Source organism: Fringilla coelebs (genome assembly GCF_963513975.1).
Source record: "Fringilla coelebs genome assembly, chromosome: 5".
Classification (NCBI taxonomy): domain Eukaryota; kingdom Metazoa; phylum Chordata; class Aves; order Passeriformes; family Fringillidae; genus Fringilla; species Fringilla coelebs.
In genome coordinates, this window is record NC_140033.1 from 58873934 (window position 1) to 58888205 (window position 14272).

The following is a 14272-nucleotide window of genomic DNA, read 5'->3' on the forward strand; positions in this document are numbered from 1 at the left end:
TGGGGAGGCAACTAAAAAATCTTCTGTACAGTTTGGTGCTGAGACTAAGCAGATTAATGAAGGTGGTGATAGGACAAGATTTTAAACTGAAAGAAGGTAAACTCAGACTAGATATAAGGAAGACATTTTTTTATGGTGAGGGTGGTGAAACACTAGAACAGGTTGTTCAGAGAGGTGATGGATGCCCATCCCTGGAAATATTTAAGGCCAGGTTGGAGGAGGCTCTGAGCAACCTGGTCTGTTGAAGATGTCCCTGTTCTCTGAAGGGGGATTGCGCTAGATGACCTCTGGAGGACCCTTTCAACCCAAACAAGCCTATGGTTCTATGATTCTATTGACTTGAGTCCTATTGTCCAGGTCCTGTAGAAATGGATTTTACTTGTGAAGGAGGACACTGGGTTTAAATGGAGAAGACTGAAGAAGCCTCAAAGAAAGACTGAAGCACTTTCTTAATTTGTGTAGGATTCAGGAAGCTGGGATCAGTCTGTGACAATATAACCAAACTCTTTTTCTGTAGATCTCAGAGCAAGATTTTAATAAGCTGAGAACCACAGGAAAAGGGACTCAAATTGGCAAAGATGTTTTTATAACATTCTCAGTCTTAAATATAACCTTGTAACTGGAAATGATCGTAGTCAATAAATCTAGGAATTACTAGAGAAATTAGATTCACAAGATTGGTGGGAATGTAAAGCTAGGAGAATGTCTAAAGTACCATTTATGTTTGTGTCATATCCCTCATAATTTTAAAATAGTCATGAATAATGCATACAAGAACATATGCATATTTATATGCATATGATATATAGTATGTATAATACTTTTGTGCATTACATATCTTTTGTATATTTATATATACTACATTTGTATAATATAATCACATGCAATTGTCAAAGCTTTAACTCCCAAACATCATAACATATACATTTCTTAGTTATTTTATAATTTAACTATCTATCTTTACGCAGTATTTTATGTCTTGTCATAAATTAAGAGATATTTAAATCCTTATGATAGGTGATTCACACAGTAAAACTTAAATATACGTAAACCTGTTATATTTTGAGGACAGCTTCCCATTTGAATCTCCAGCTTCACCAAGGAGAGGGTGATTTCTTTTTTTTCTATGGATCCAAAATGAAATTACCCAGCTTCAGGGTTCAAAAGCAGTTTTTAAGGTGGAACACTGGAAACATCAGACCAAAATTAATTGAATGAGTGTCACTCTAGTGTGACAAAGTCACTGAGCTCTGATTGCACACATCATCTAAACCAGGTGAGCTGAAACTTTCTAGTGGAAATTACAATGTTGCATGTCTCTCTGATACCCTGTACTGAACTGAACACTGGTGATAGCAAATCCCTGCAGATAATTGCCATTTTGGGGCATTTTCAGGAACTCCTAAAGGGAGTTATAATAATATAAGGGTGGTGTGGTTGAACATGGTATATGAGGTCTTGTTTTGAAGCTGAATTTCATCTATGGTATAAGCATACACCCACATGTGAAAAACTTGAAACTGGTCAATTATTCCTAGTCAAGCCTTGCTATCTTGTTGATTTTTGTTAGTTTTTCAAATGTTGGTTTGGCAGATTTTAAAACACAAAAAAACCTTGATAACAGTTGATGTAATTTGGCATTAATAATTTGAAGCAGGTGCCAGACCTACCTGCATGATACACTCTGAATAGGACTGTTGGGGGGCAATGGTGGTAGCACCTGCCAGTTCTTAGGAAAACAGTCTGACATTCCATTTGTAGGCCCATTTCTTCAGTTCAGTCTGAGACACTGCTCAGTGCTTCATCCAGCCTCATCCCCAATGGACTGTGGAGCACATTGTCCTGAGGAATCCGAGGGCTCTGGGCAGATGGAGCGGTGATGTCATCCGACTTTTCCATTTCTACTTCCTATGAACATTTGCCTTATTCTTACATGCCAGCTCTTTCTCGGCATGTTTTAGACTAGAAACATTTTTTTTTTCTGGGTGTAGAGAAGGAATCACTTCTTTTTGATTTCAGACAAGATCTGGCAAGTGAGCTCTTGTTGCTAGTCAAAGAAAAAGCCTTAAAAAAATTAACACAGAATCTGTGTTTAGCAAAGTGATTTGCATAAGCTGTACACTTGGTTCTTAGAGTTGGAACAGTTCTAACCTATGACAAATTCCTCTGTCTGGGCTGTCTTCCAAAATCATTTTCATCTACCCTGGCAAAAGAACTGAAGTCTGCGTTCTGCACTAATTAAAGGCCTTCAGGAGAAGGGCCCCAGTTGAAATGCTGACACACTTTGTACACGCTTTATTTGTGAAAGGGGATACTGAGCCCATTTGATGGCGCCTCCTGCTCCGTCAGGCCGTGCAAAATTTTAAGTGGGGAAACAAAATGGGCACAGTTATGTCTTGTTAAGGTTCTGAGTTACTAAAACACTGCAGTTTTCTCTGTTAAAAAGCATGATATGGAGATTTTTTGATTTTTGAATAACACTAATAAGCAGTAAAGAGGCTAAAACCCATGGCAGCTCCTTAGTGAATATGAACTGACACTCCCAATTTTTATTAAGTACTATGGCTTAATGGAGCTGCGTCTCTGTCTCCCTAAATATCTTCATTTTGGAAACAACAGAATATATACCCAACATCCCTTTTACATAAAACTGGGAACTGCTGAAAAGGGAAGGCAGGGAGAACAGCTGTCCCAATAATTCTCTGGAGTTCTTCCAGCAGGACTACCACTCCAGTAGGTTTGCTTTACATTCTAGATCATTGACAGGCTTCTCAGCTTTTTAATATTCCCAATGTATTCAATGGAAATCAGAGTCCTTGACTGAGGAAGGCACCCAGAAAGTCTTTTTTTCTGAAGTTGTCCTGAGTATTCAGCACCTGCTTTGGAACACACGTGCTTGGGCTGAAGAGAGATTTTAACTACTCTGGATGTTAACTACTTTATCCAAGTGCCCAGCAGGAGGCAAGGAAAGAAACTCCTCCTCTGTGGGGAGTCTCACCTAGTAGGAAGTGTGCTCTGAAAACATGGATTAGACTCAACTCTGCAGCTGAACTACACGGAGAGCTCCTGCAGAGACTAACAGAGCTTAACCAGGGTTCAATGCACTCGCCCTGGCCAGGGAGAGGAGGGAAGTACATCTATCCAGCAGCAGATGTTCGGATGCTTAGTGACCTGTGGGAAAACACTTGGGAGAGGCAAGGGCACTTAGGCAGCTGCATGGTGTTTGTGGAATTTAAGGAATCCCAGCCCATGTCCTAGGCTTTTCTCCTTGCTCATTTGCAATGAGTGCAGAAAAGAAAAAAAACAGGAGGAGCAAGAGGATTTCTCCCTCAGATATTCTTTCAGCATTCCTCAGGCTTCACCCTGCGTGTCTGCTGCAGCCCTCACTAAAGGATTTTATTATAAAGCAGCAATGCAGTGATTCCATAGCATCTGAGACATATTCAGGGTTTTTGCTAGCAAATAAACTCACAAACATAATCAACATTCTTTCATTCATCCTTTCCTTAGGAGGATGAATTTCTAGCCTGTTTTCTATGAATCTTAAATGCAAAGTTTCCACAAGTGCAAACGCTCCAGTTTTTTCTGCCTTCTTGGGCACAGGGGACAATCCTGTCTTGTGTTTGTCCCTAAAAGTATTGACTGTATTAGACACTGGGCACGTGCTTTCGAAAGAAAAGCACCATGAATGCTTGCATGTCCCTGTATTATCGGCCACGTGCTCCATCCCTGGGAGACAAACGGGCCACTGAAATGCGGCTGGCCTGGACGTCCCACATACCAAGCAGATGCAAGCAGAATGCCATAGGGAAATAAGAAACACATTGTATGTGATTTAAAAGGCTTACAGCTATGGAATATCCCTCTGAAAGCCTAATGAACATCTCCAGCACATAGACAATCAAAGTGCAAAACACGCCCTGCATCAGGATACAAAACCACAGAACTGGAGATAATCTCGGAAGAGACCCACAAAATCAATCTACTGACAGCAGCACCTATAAATCATGCAACTCCAGCATTTGGCTTGTCAAAATGTATCCAAGCTCGGGATTTTCTGTGGAGAGGAGGCTGTCCACACATATCCTTTCTTAATTTTATGCTTTCTCTGCCTCTCAGGTGAGCTTGTGTCCTGGGTTTGGGGTTGCCTTTGTTTTGCTTTCTTTCTATTCCACTATGTCCCAGACTGAATTTGACATAGTTAGTTATTAGAAATTCAGATGTCTTACCACAAGGCTGGAAAAAAAAGTACAAACACTTGTTCAGGTGACTGAAAATACAGGCTATCTTTTACCTGGTGACTGTTGGAGTGATTGGATCAATGTTTGGCTATAGTGGGGAGAGTATCTAGGAAAAATGAAATGGGAAAGGGGTAAATCCCTCAGGATTAGTCTTCTGGGGGTACTTTTTTTGCATGGACTTCCCTGCTTATGACACTTATGAGCGCTTGGAAGTACATTTGCAGAGGTTCCACCAAAAGCTGAGCTGGCAAAGGAGAAAGCGGTTAACGAGATAATTTCATCCCTCATTCTCAAAGGGAAACAGCTCTGAAACAATTCCTTCTAGAAATGTGTTAATTCCCAAGTGGAGGAATAGCTGCTGTTAAACCTGTATTGTGAGGTGAGAAGCAGCATTAAGCAGTCCAGGCTCAGTGGCTTTCTATCCACAAGACTAATTGTAACAAGAGCTTAGGCTGTCTACTCTGAAGTTTGAACCCAATGTATGTAAATAGCCTTGGTTGTGTTATTCCTGCTTATCCCTGTGTCCCATGCCTTGCACAGAGCAGCTCTGACACACCTTAAGGAGCAGAAACTGTTCCAACTCTGCTCTTCCATGGACTGCTGAATGCTTGTAGGACTTTGGAGCATGCACAGCATAACAGTTTTGTATGCAAATCCTGGAGGGTGTCTCAACTTTGGGGACAAAACTCTGGGAAAACAACACCATAAAAACAGCACAAAACCACCAACATTCCCCAGGTTGGTCCTGCATGGACAGATGATCAAGACTGCCAGGAACAAATTATGCACTTTCACACACAAAAGAGGAGGAGTGGTGACAGATAGACAGGGACTAGGCTGAGACTCAGGAGACCAGGCTGAGAGACTTCAGCACTAACTCCTGCTCCCCACTGACTTGCTGCAGGACCTGGAAAACTCAATTTGCTTCTGTTTTCTTGCCCATTCATAGTATAAACTCCTGAGGGTGATGCCTGTCCTTTGCTGTACATTTGAACTGCACAATTGGAGCTCAGTTCAGGCCTGTTGCTGCTACTGCAGTTGAAATAATAACACGTAAATAAGTTACACAAACCAACCAAATGAGCTGGAGGAAGAGTGCAGATGAGCATGAAAAGAGATATGGGTGAAAGAATGTGAAGTAGCAGAAAAGACAGGGGGAAAGAATTGTCTGAAATGAAAAAAAAAAGTGTGAAAAGGGAGTTACAAACAGCAGATGAGAACAGACAGAACATGGTAATTCCAAAATCAGCTGCTGCCTGCTGTTCCCCACTGTCCAGAGGGAGATTTGAAATGGTTTAAACAGAAAGAAGTGAGCAAGGAAACCATCCTGCCCTTCACCAGCCCTCTGCTAACCTCAGTTCCCCATTCATGAACTCCTAAAAAACCTTCAGTAATCTGAACCTGTAAAACAATTGGTTTAAGGCAGTAGAATCTCTCCTTCAGGACCCAGCACCACCATATCCCCAATACACCACTCTGCCAGCATTTATTAGTCCTCAGGGGGTTATCTTTGACCTGGGCTAATGTAATCCTGCTAAAACCTTCTGGCTGTCTGGGGCCTGGCTGTCTTCAGTAACACGGTGGTGGGAAATAATTACGGATTAAAGTAAAATTAAAATGCAATTTTCAGGCATTTTGAGAGGAAGTCTTTAGCTCTACTTGTGGCTCTAGAAGGTTGCAAGTAACAGCTGAGAAGCTCAGAATACTGTGATAGAAGGTGAAATCCATGGAAAGTCCCAAGCTAATGCATTTTCAAGTCAATGGAAAGATTTCTCTGTCTCTCTGAGTGTTGAATTGGTCTGTGAGGGACTGGATGAGATCCAGCTGAGGCCTATAGTTACCAGAAGTTTCTACCAACCAATGACTACTCAGAGGGTTGCATTAAGCAAAAAATGGTTGCAGTAACATGTTTAGTGACCAATGGCTGCAGACACAAAATATTTTTCATTCTTCACAGTGGTCTTGGGTCAGAAGACCAGGGAGGAAAAGGCATGAAGGCAATAATAATGAATTTATCACTCCACACCTGCTCCCACCGAGGGGTCTGGAGGAACAGTGAGATGTAAATCTGTTTCCCAAAAGATCCAGGGAGGAGTCACTGTGCTGATCAGGCTGACTCCCTTTACCAGCACTGAACTGCTGCTTTAAAGTAAAAATCCAAGAGTTGACCTATAACTACTACACTGCCAAACATAACTGAGATTTCTTAGAATCTGCTCTCACTGTGAGTTTTGTGTAAAATGTTTCCCAAGATGTCTTTGTGTGGCTATTAGTTATTGCAGTTGATGTGCTGTGAAAGATTTTAAATGGCAAGTCAGAGTGTTTCCTTGAGAACTATTCTGTTACCAACAGCTCTTAAGTTAAACTGGGAAAACAGAACAACAACAACAAAAAGCAATAATGAGGCTGTAAAGGAATGGGAAATATTCCTGGTTTCCACCCTCACTGATAATTAGTCAGAAACACACACTTTAGGTTCAGCCTGAAGGAAGACACTGGAATAAAAACTGCTTAAGACAAAGGATCAAAGTGATTCTTCAGCCAGTTTAAATCTTTCAGGAGAAAGCTAAACTAAACACTGCAACACATTTTCAGAATAAATTGTCTAGAGAAATAATGGAATTTTTAATTTTGGAGAATTCTAAGCAAAGACCAGGCTAATGCTTGCTAGGAACAATTTAAGTCATGCTGATGCTATGGTGGAGCAGGGGAATAGACCAGGAGATCTCTTCAGGTCTCCTGTAAATTTATCTTCTTGGATTCTATGCCTACAAACAGGAATGTTTGCCAAGAACATGCTAAACTTAGGAAGGTGTGCAGTAATGTTTTAAATCCATTTATATACAAACTAAAGTTTAAGAAAATATACATATGAGATGAAGAACTGCAAATGAAAGATGACAGAGAAATAACACACAGGCATTTGAAATGTGGGCCGAAAATAAAACAGGATTCAGCCTGGAAAATGCATGCTAACATACTTGGGGAAATATAATCCTAAATAATATCCTCAGTGGGAAAGCAAAACCTGGAAATCATTTATTTTACAAAGGAATCTTTGGGCTGATTGAGGACAGTGAATCGGATAGATGAGTTTTAAGCACCACCATAACAGCTGGAGCTCAGCTGGGACTTCCAAATTCAGGTTTGCTGCTGCTGCAACCTGAGGCACACAAATAAATCCCCCAGCACTCACAGTAAGAGTCTACACACTGATTTATACTTTGATTAAAAATGTGAGTCTCTGAAGCTTCAGCTGGAGACCATCAGCTGTGCCTGGAGATAGGGCCTGATGACAATCAGGCTGGACACTGTTTCCAACAGAGCAAGGAAGCAGGCACCCTTCCACCCCTCCCCAGTTTACATGTAGTAAGGCAGTTTGAGGAAGGTCTTGACTCCCTAACATTAGTTAAGTTCCTCTTGCTAGCTTCTAGAGACACAGAATTGTACCAATACTGGATATTCAAAATTTTTGAGAGTAGTTGGAAGAAAACACTAGGCAAGTAAGTGGAAAAGCATTCAAGTGATGAGATAAATCACAGAAAGCAGCATGAAGAACTGGAGAAAAAAACACCACATACACAGATATTGACAATAACTCTTGCAAATTATTAGACACGGTCTCTTTTACCTGCCTTGGCTACTAATTCTGTTCCCTACCTTTCTGTTCACAAAGAAATCCATTGAGGAAAATTCCTTCACCACCTGATAAGAGCAATCAATTCCAAGGCCCTTGGAAGGACCTTAAAATCTGTCTAGACAGAGGTGACAGAAATCCTACACCCCACCTGCTCTATGGGTGGCAGCACTTTTTTACCCAGTTACAGAGAAAAACAGCAGTCTAATTTCAGAGACTTCCACAGAGTCCAGGAGCAATAACTTTGGTGTCGATGTTTTCTTTAACACAGTTTTCCATTCTGTCAGTGGCACACTCAGCAGCTCCTGCCATAAGCACAAGTCCAAGCAGCTGATGGCAGCAAAGGGAAAGTCTGTGTTTGCTGCGTGGGAGATCTCTGGACTCCCACAGCGAATGTGCAGGAATTCAATGTCCATTACCAGATATTAAAATAAGCTTGGTTCCCTCTGCCTCCAATACTTACTTTGTGGTTGATGTGTTCTTTCCTAACCACTCCAGCTGGATGTTCCCGTGGACTCCTGACTGCTCTTACCTGTCCATGTGGCAGGAAACAGAAGGTGATGTTTCCAAAGGAACTGACCTACAACCTGGGAAATCTGTCTCCTGGGTCTGTTGAGGTGATAGCCATGGAGTAAAGCAATCCTTCCCCTTCTCCCTGCTCTTGATATTGTTTCTCCATCCAAACAGAAGTTTAATTAGATTTCCCTGTTTTAACTACATCATGAACTGAAATGAAGGCACTTGCTATACCCTGGCAAAAGAGGGGGATCTGTGTGGTCCTCCAACAGAGTGTTTTTCTCCATGAAACTTTTCCTGTTCCTGAGAGGAATTTCATTGTCTGATATTTTTTTATTGCTACTCCTGTATCTTAGAAATCCTTATTGAAAGGGTTTCATGTTGGGCTTCACTAGATAAGGCACAGAGAAGCTGTGTTGGACAAAATCACTGAATTCATTGTGCATGATCCTCCCTGAGGCCCATCAGTGGTGGAAAATACAGCACAACTGCTGGCACAAGCCATGCCAGCTTCCTGCTCCTGCTGAGAAATACTGGATTGGCAAAATCTGCCCATGCAGGGAGCTGAACTATCTAGGAGGATACAGCCGAGGGTTATCAAGTCTCCTGTCCCCCCTCTATGGACTCAGGTCTGTCACAGAGCCCTTTAGGGTGCAGAGGGTCAGTTTGTCTCCTGAGCTCAACAGAGTCATAGGATCATAGAATGGCCTGGGTTGGAAGGGACCTAAAAAATCATCTTGTGTAAGGGGCAGGGACACCTTCTACTATCCACCTTGCTCAGAGCCCCATCCAGCCTGGCCTTGGACACTTCCAGGGGTGGAGCAGCCACAGCTTCTCTGGGAAACCTGTGCCAGGGTCTCACCGATATGACCAGAAGAATGGAGCACCTCTGCTACAAGGAAAGGCTGAGGGAATTGGGATTGTTCAGCCTGGAGAGGAGAAGGCTTTGGAGTGACCTCATTGTGCCCTTGCAGTGTCTGAAGGGAGCCCACAGGAAAGATGGAGAGAGACTCTTGACAAGGGCCTGGAGTGGCAGGACAAGGGGGAATGGCTTCACACTGACAGAGAGCAGGTTTAGACTGGATATGAGGAAAAGATTCTTCCTTGTGAGGATGGACAGTCATTCGAGATTGAGTGTTAGTAGAAATCTGCTCAAACTGGAGCAAATACACATTCAAGACACTGTAAGGAACAGAAAGGTGAGTTCTCAATCCACTGGCCTTCTTTGTAACCTTAATGTTTGTCTCCTGGCTGTGCAAACGTTCATAAAGCAGCACACATGAGTGGCCAGGATCAGCTAGAATGTACACAGATATAACTCTTGATGAAGGGGAACAATTACTTACTGGTATTTATTTTACCTCTGCTATTTTAGTTATGCTTTCTAGTACATTTCTAAATAAATGCCCTTCTTGCTTTAATATTTAAAGATCTCTTGCACAAGGAGACAGCATTTTATATGTCTATTCATATGAAATCCTGTAGTTTGTAGTTATGTTTCTTCATTCAAAAAAATCACATCCTGTAGACCTCTATCATGTCTTCTAAATTCATAGTTTCAGTCTTTCTGGTAAAGTGGTTTCTTGCACTAGATTTACTGTTCAAGGAGCAATCTTTGTGATTCTATGAGTCTATGAGTTGGGTACTTGGAACATATAGCAAATCAGCCACATGGGTAAAAATGTTCATGAACAACTCATAATATTTATAGTGTAAATATTTCTTTGTTACATGGCACAGGTCTTAGAATGTTTCAGAAACATTTCTGAATGTAAACATCTTCATTAATGCAATAAATATTAAAAGCAAATATATTTATTACCTTTAAAATGAGACCCAGTGAATTTTTGGGAATACACAATATAAAATAGTTTTCCACCACCTTTGTGCTGAGCTAAAGTGATGGATTTTTCTTTATTCCTCTTAGTTAGGGTGGATATTAGGAAAAGGGCACTGGAACAGGCTTCCCAGTGAAATGGTCACAGCCACAAGGCTATGAGAGCCCAAGGAGTGTTTGGACAATGCTCTCAGGCACAGGGTGGGGTTGTTGGAGTGTCTGTGCAAGGCCAGGTGTTGGACTCAATGGTCCTGATAGGTCCCTTCCAACTCAGGATATTCTATGATTCTTCACAGGATTACTCAGATAACCCAATGTGTTCCCTAATGGGTTTTTACCAGTATTTTGGTTTGTTTCATCAGCAATTGGATTTCTAGATCTTCTGCTTTGCAAAAAAAAAATCTCTTCTATTTTTATTAACTTCCACATTAGCAGTAATGCAGCACTGGATATGTCATTTCTGGGCTTCTGCCTTTCAGGGTCGGATTTGCATGAATCTGGTTCTTCAGCTTTTTTTTTTTTTTTTTTTTTTGGTGGATATTGACATCTTTTGGAAAATGTTTGGAAAGTACTATCATGGGACCCCTGAAAAGACAAATCAAAGGCAGTGGACCTGTTTTGCCAGCATTGCCACTTTATGTTACTTCCTTGCTGGTGCTCTTCTGCTACATTAGTTGACAATCTATGAGCAATAATGCAGTCACAATTAAGCTTGGTAACAATATGGCTACATCCCAAATTTCTGAACTCCAGAGCATGTTCCTGGGTGATCTTTTTTCAGTTTCCTCCTTGCTTGTGATTTTGAGCACTGTATGCATTGCTGTTAGTGTTCAAATCCTTGATTAATAATGTAGTTACCACTGCATTTGCACAGTTCTTTTTTTTTAGTTTTGGCAACATTTCAGTCCTTTTTGCTGCAGTCCTCAGTTCTCAGTCTTTGCATCAGTTCTTGAACTTTTTTACGCAGAGACATCTGTTAGGTGTTATCTCCTTCAGGTTTTTGCTCTGTCAAGGTAGAGTGAAAATGATGCATCATTGCTTGTACAGTTTCTGCAGTCTTACAACTGCCTGGGGGGAATAGAGTTTGCTTTGCTGAAGAAACAAAATCTGAATTACTCAAGAGCTTGTCTGCTATGTCATGTAAGTTTTTCATGCAGGAGTCTACAAGTCTGAAACCACAGCCCTAGTAATGAGTTTTCAGCACAATACAAACTTTAATTGAGTCTTTCCTGACCTCATGGTCTTCCATGAGACCACTGTGAGTCAAACCTCATTATTTGCATAAATTAGTATATATTTGTTTAAATTAGTTGCAAAATTCATCTTGGCCAAAACATATTTCTTGACAGCATTTTTCCTTCTCTTGTCGTCCTACCCTTCTCTTGTAGAAAAGCTCATTTTATTGAAGACTGGTTTATTGCTTTATAAAAATGTCTTTTTGGAAGGTGGAGTCTCTTCATATTTAGTCTCTTTCATATTGACACAAGTAACATTCGCTGATGGACTATTTTTATCTTTATTTGTACCCATTCCAAGAGATTTATGACCAGGCTTTCCAAGAACAGCAAAACATGGGTCAGGGCCATCTGACTTTTCATTAGTCTCTGTATGTGCCATTGCAATGACAAGGTTACAGAGTCTGTTGGGATAAAAGGAAACTTCTTCTAACTCTCACTTACCTTCAAAAAGTTGCCTCATCTTCTGTGGCCTTTGGCTCCTTTGGATTTGGAGTGGTTTCTGTGTTCCAGTGAAAGTCTGGTGGCATCCACACTTAATATGTTCACCACAGACACTGTATCCTCCTGGTGATCTGCTACATTGTTGGAAACTCTGCCCCTCAGCAGATGGTTGTCCTGAATTTCCATCACCCATATGCTTTTCAACGCTTAATGAAGACCTTCCAGGGTGTTTTTGAAAGCAGCTTGAGAATTGGAGTGGGTGAGATTCCTGAATCAGTTTTAGGAAAAAATAAAATGAAGATGCATAATTATTCCTTATCCACATCTCTGTCTCTTGACACAAAGGCTCTTTCCATGTTAAGAACTTCTGTGTGAGTACCAGGTGAAATTCTGATTGGTCTTGGATCAGTGAGATATTAATCTCAGAGATATGCTGTCAATGATAGCAATTAGCCCCAGCAGTGGCAGAAATTACTTGAATACAAAAATTAATGAAGATTAGGGGTGTTCATCATCATGCCACTAAAGCTCACTGTTTTTTTCCTGTTTAGGACAGATGTTACTTAATAAATGATGGTTCCTGCTACTTGATAGGCTCTATCAAGGAGCAGTAATCCAGGAATCCAGCAGGGAGCAGGAGAGGATCATTTTCCATCCACCAGCTCTTGGTGAAATCCTAATAATGAAGGTCAAAGGAAATGGTTCATTTGTTATTAGGTTTGGAATGTAAGGTGCTGTGCCAGAGGGGAATATTCACCTGTTAAAATTCTGCTGGATAAAGGAAAAGAGGGAAGAAGCAGCTGGGGAATGAACAGGTGGATTTTTGGTGAATTCAGGGGAAGATGTGGCAAGGGGCTCTTGGGTAGAATACACCTCACGGGTACCACCAGGAAAAGCCCCAGCTGCCCTTCTTTTCAAGCTCTGACATTCCAGAGAGGTAACCAGTGGTTAGCACATTGTTCCAGATTGCAAGGCAAGATGTATTCTATTGCCATCTGTATGGCAGTTGTCTGGTGTCAAGCGGGCAATGCTCCTTATCTCTCTTCCTGAGTGATCATAATCAACAGGGGACATCTGCTGATAAGGGGCTATTGAATGTCACCACATGACTGATAAGAACTATAGCAACCCATTGTGAGATGCTCCGCCCAGAGGGAGGAGCCAAGCAGTGCCATGCAGATATAACCTGCAAGGTTCTGACACCAAGACAGCCTTTGCTCCACTGGACTCCCCAGAGGAACAGCAGCTGCTTCTACTTCCACGGATCTGCGGAGGAAGAACACACCCCTTTCCTACAGGACTCCCCTGCTCCAACAGAACCACGCCTGACACTCCAGGAGGACTGCAGCCCCTTTTCCAACTGGACTGCTACCAACACCCTGACCAACGGGGTGTCAGGTCGTGTTCTGACTCTGACAGTGTTGTTCTGGTGTATTGCATTGTTATATTTTATTTTCTTCTTTTATATTTTTTCCTTTCCCTATTAAAGAACTGTTATTTCCTGCTCCCATGTTTTTTGCCTGAGAGCCCCTTATTCATACCAATTCGGAGGGGTGGGGAGGGTTTACATTCTCCATTTCAGGGGAGGCTCCTGTCTCCTTTAACAGGCACCTGTATTTCTAAACCAAGACACACATCCATTTCTATATTCCTTACATGCCTAGTGCCTTGTTGGGAAGTGATAATATTTGGAACTGAGCAAATCCAGGAATGTAATTTGTGATAGTAAAGCCCAGGAAGCCCAGGTTTTGATATTCTTCCAGCAACCAAACCCAACAGAGGGAATCCTGGAGGAGGTGGAAAACATTGTCACTCCATTGGTGGAATTCCTGGGAAATGGTTAGCAGAAGCAGGAAGAACAGAGCTAGAACTAGACTCCAGCTGGGTAAGACAGACACCAAAATTAGTGTCTAATTCTTTGAAATTAGAACTAGGCAGGGGTGAGAAGAATTAATTGCTAAATTTGTACCACATGGACTCCTGAGCAGGATCCCAGCAGGGAAACTCCATGAGAAGATCCAGACTGGGGACTGTTCCCAGATGGGAACAGTAAGCCTTGGAATTCTCTGAAGAACAGCACAAGGATCAGCTGTCAAACGGGGAGATGCTATCAGACAATTACTCAAAAGTGTTTAGTTCCCAAGGCAAGTACATCTCCTGTCTTTTGAAATTCAGAAATCTGGGAAGACCACAAGTATTGTAGGGAATTGACTGGCAGATAAAACTGCTAGGGAATGGTAGGGAAAGTCATCCTATTAGGGGGACTTGTTTTGTATAGGAATCGTGCAAAAATTATCCAAAAGAACAGGAATCAAATTGGATTGACATATTCCTTGGAGACCACAATCCAGTGGGAAAGCTG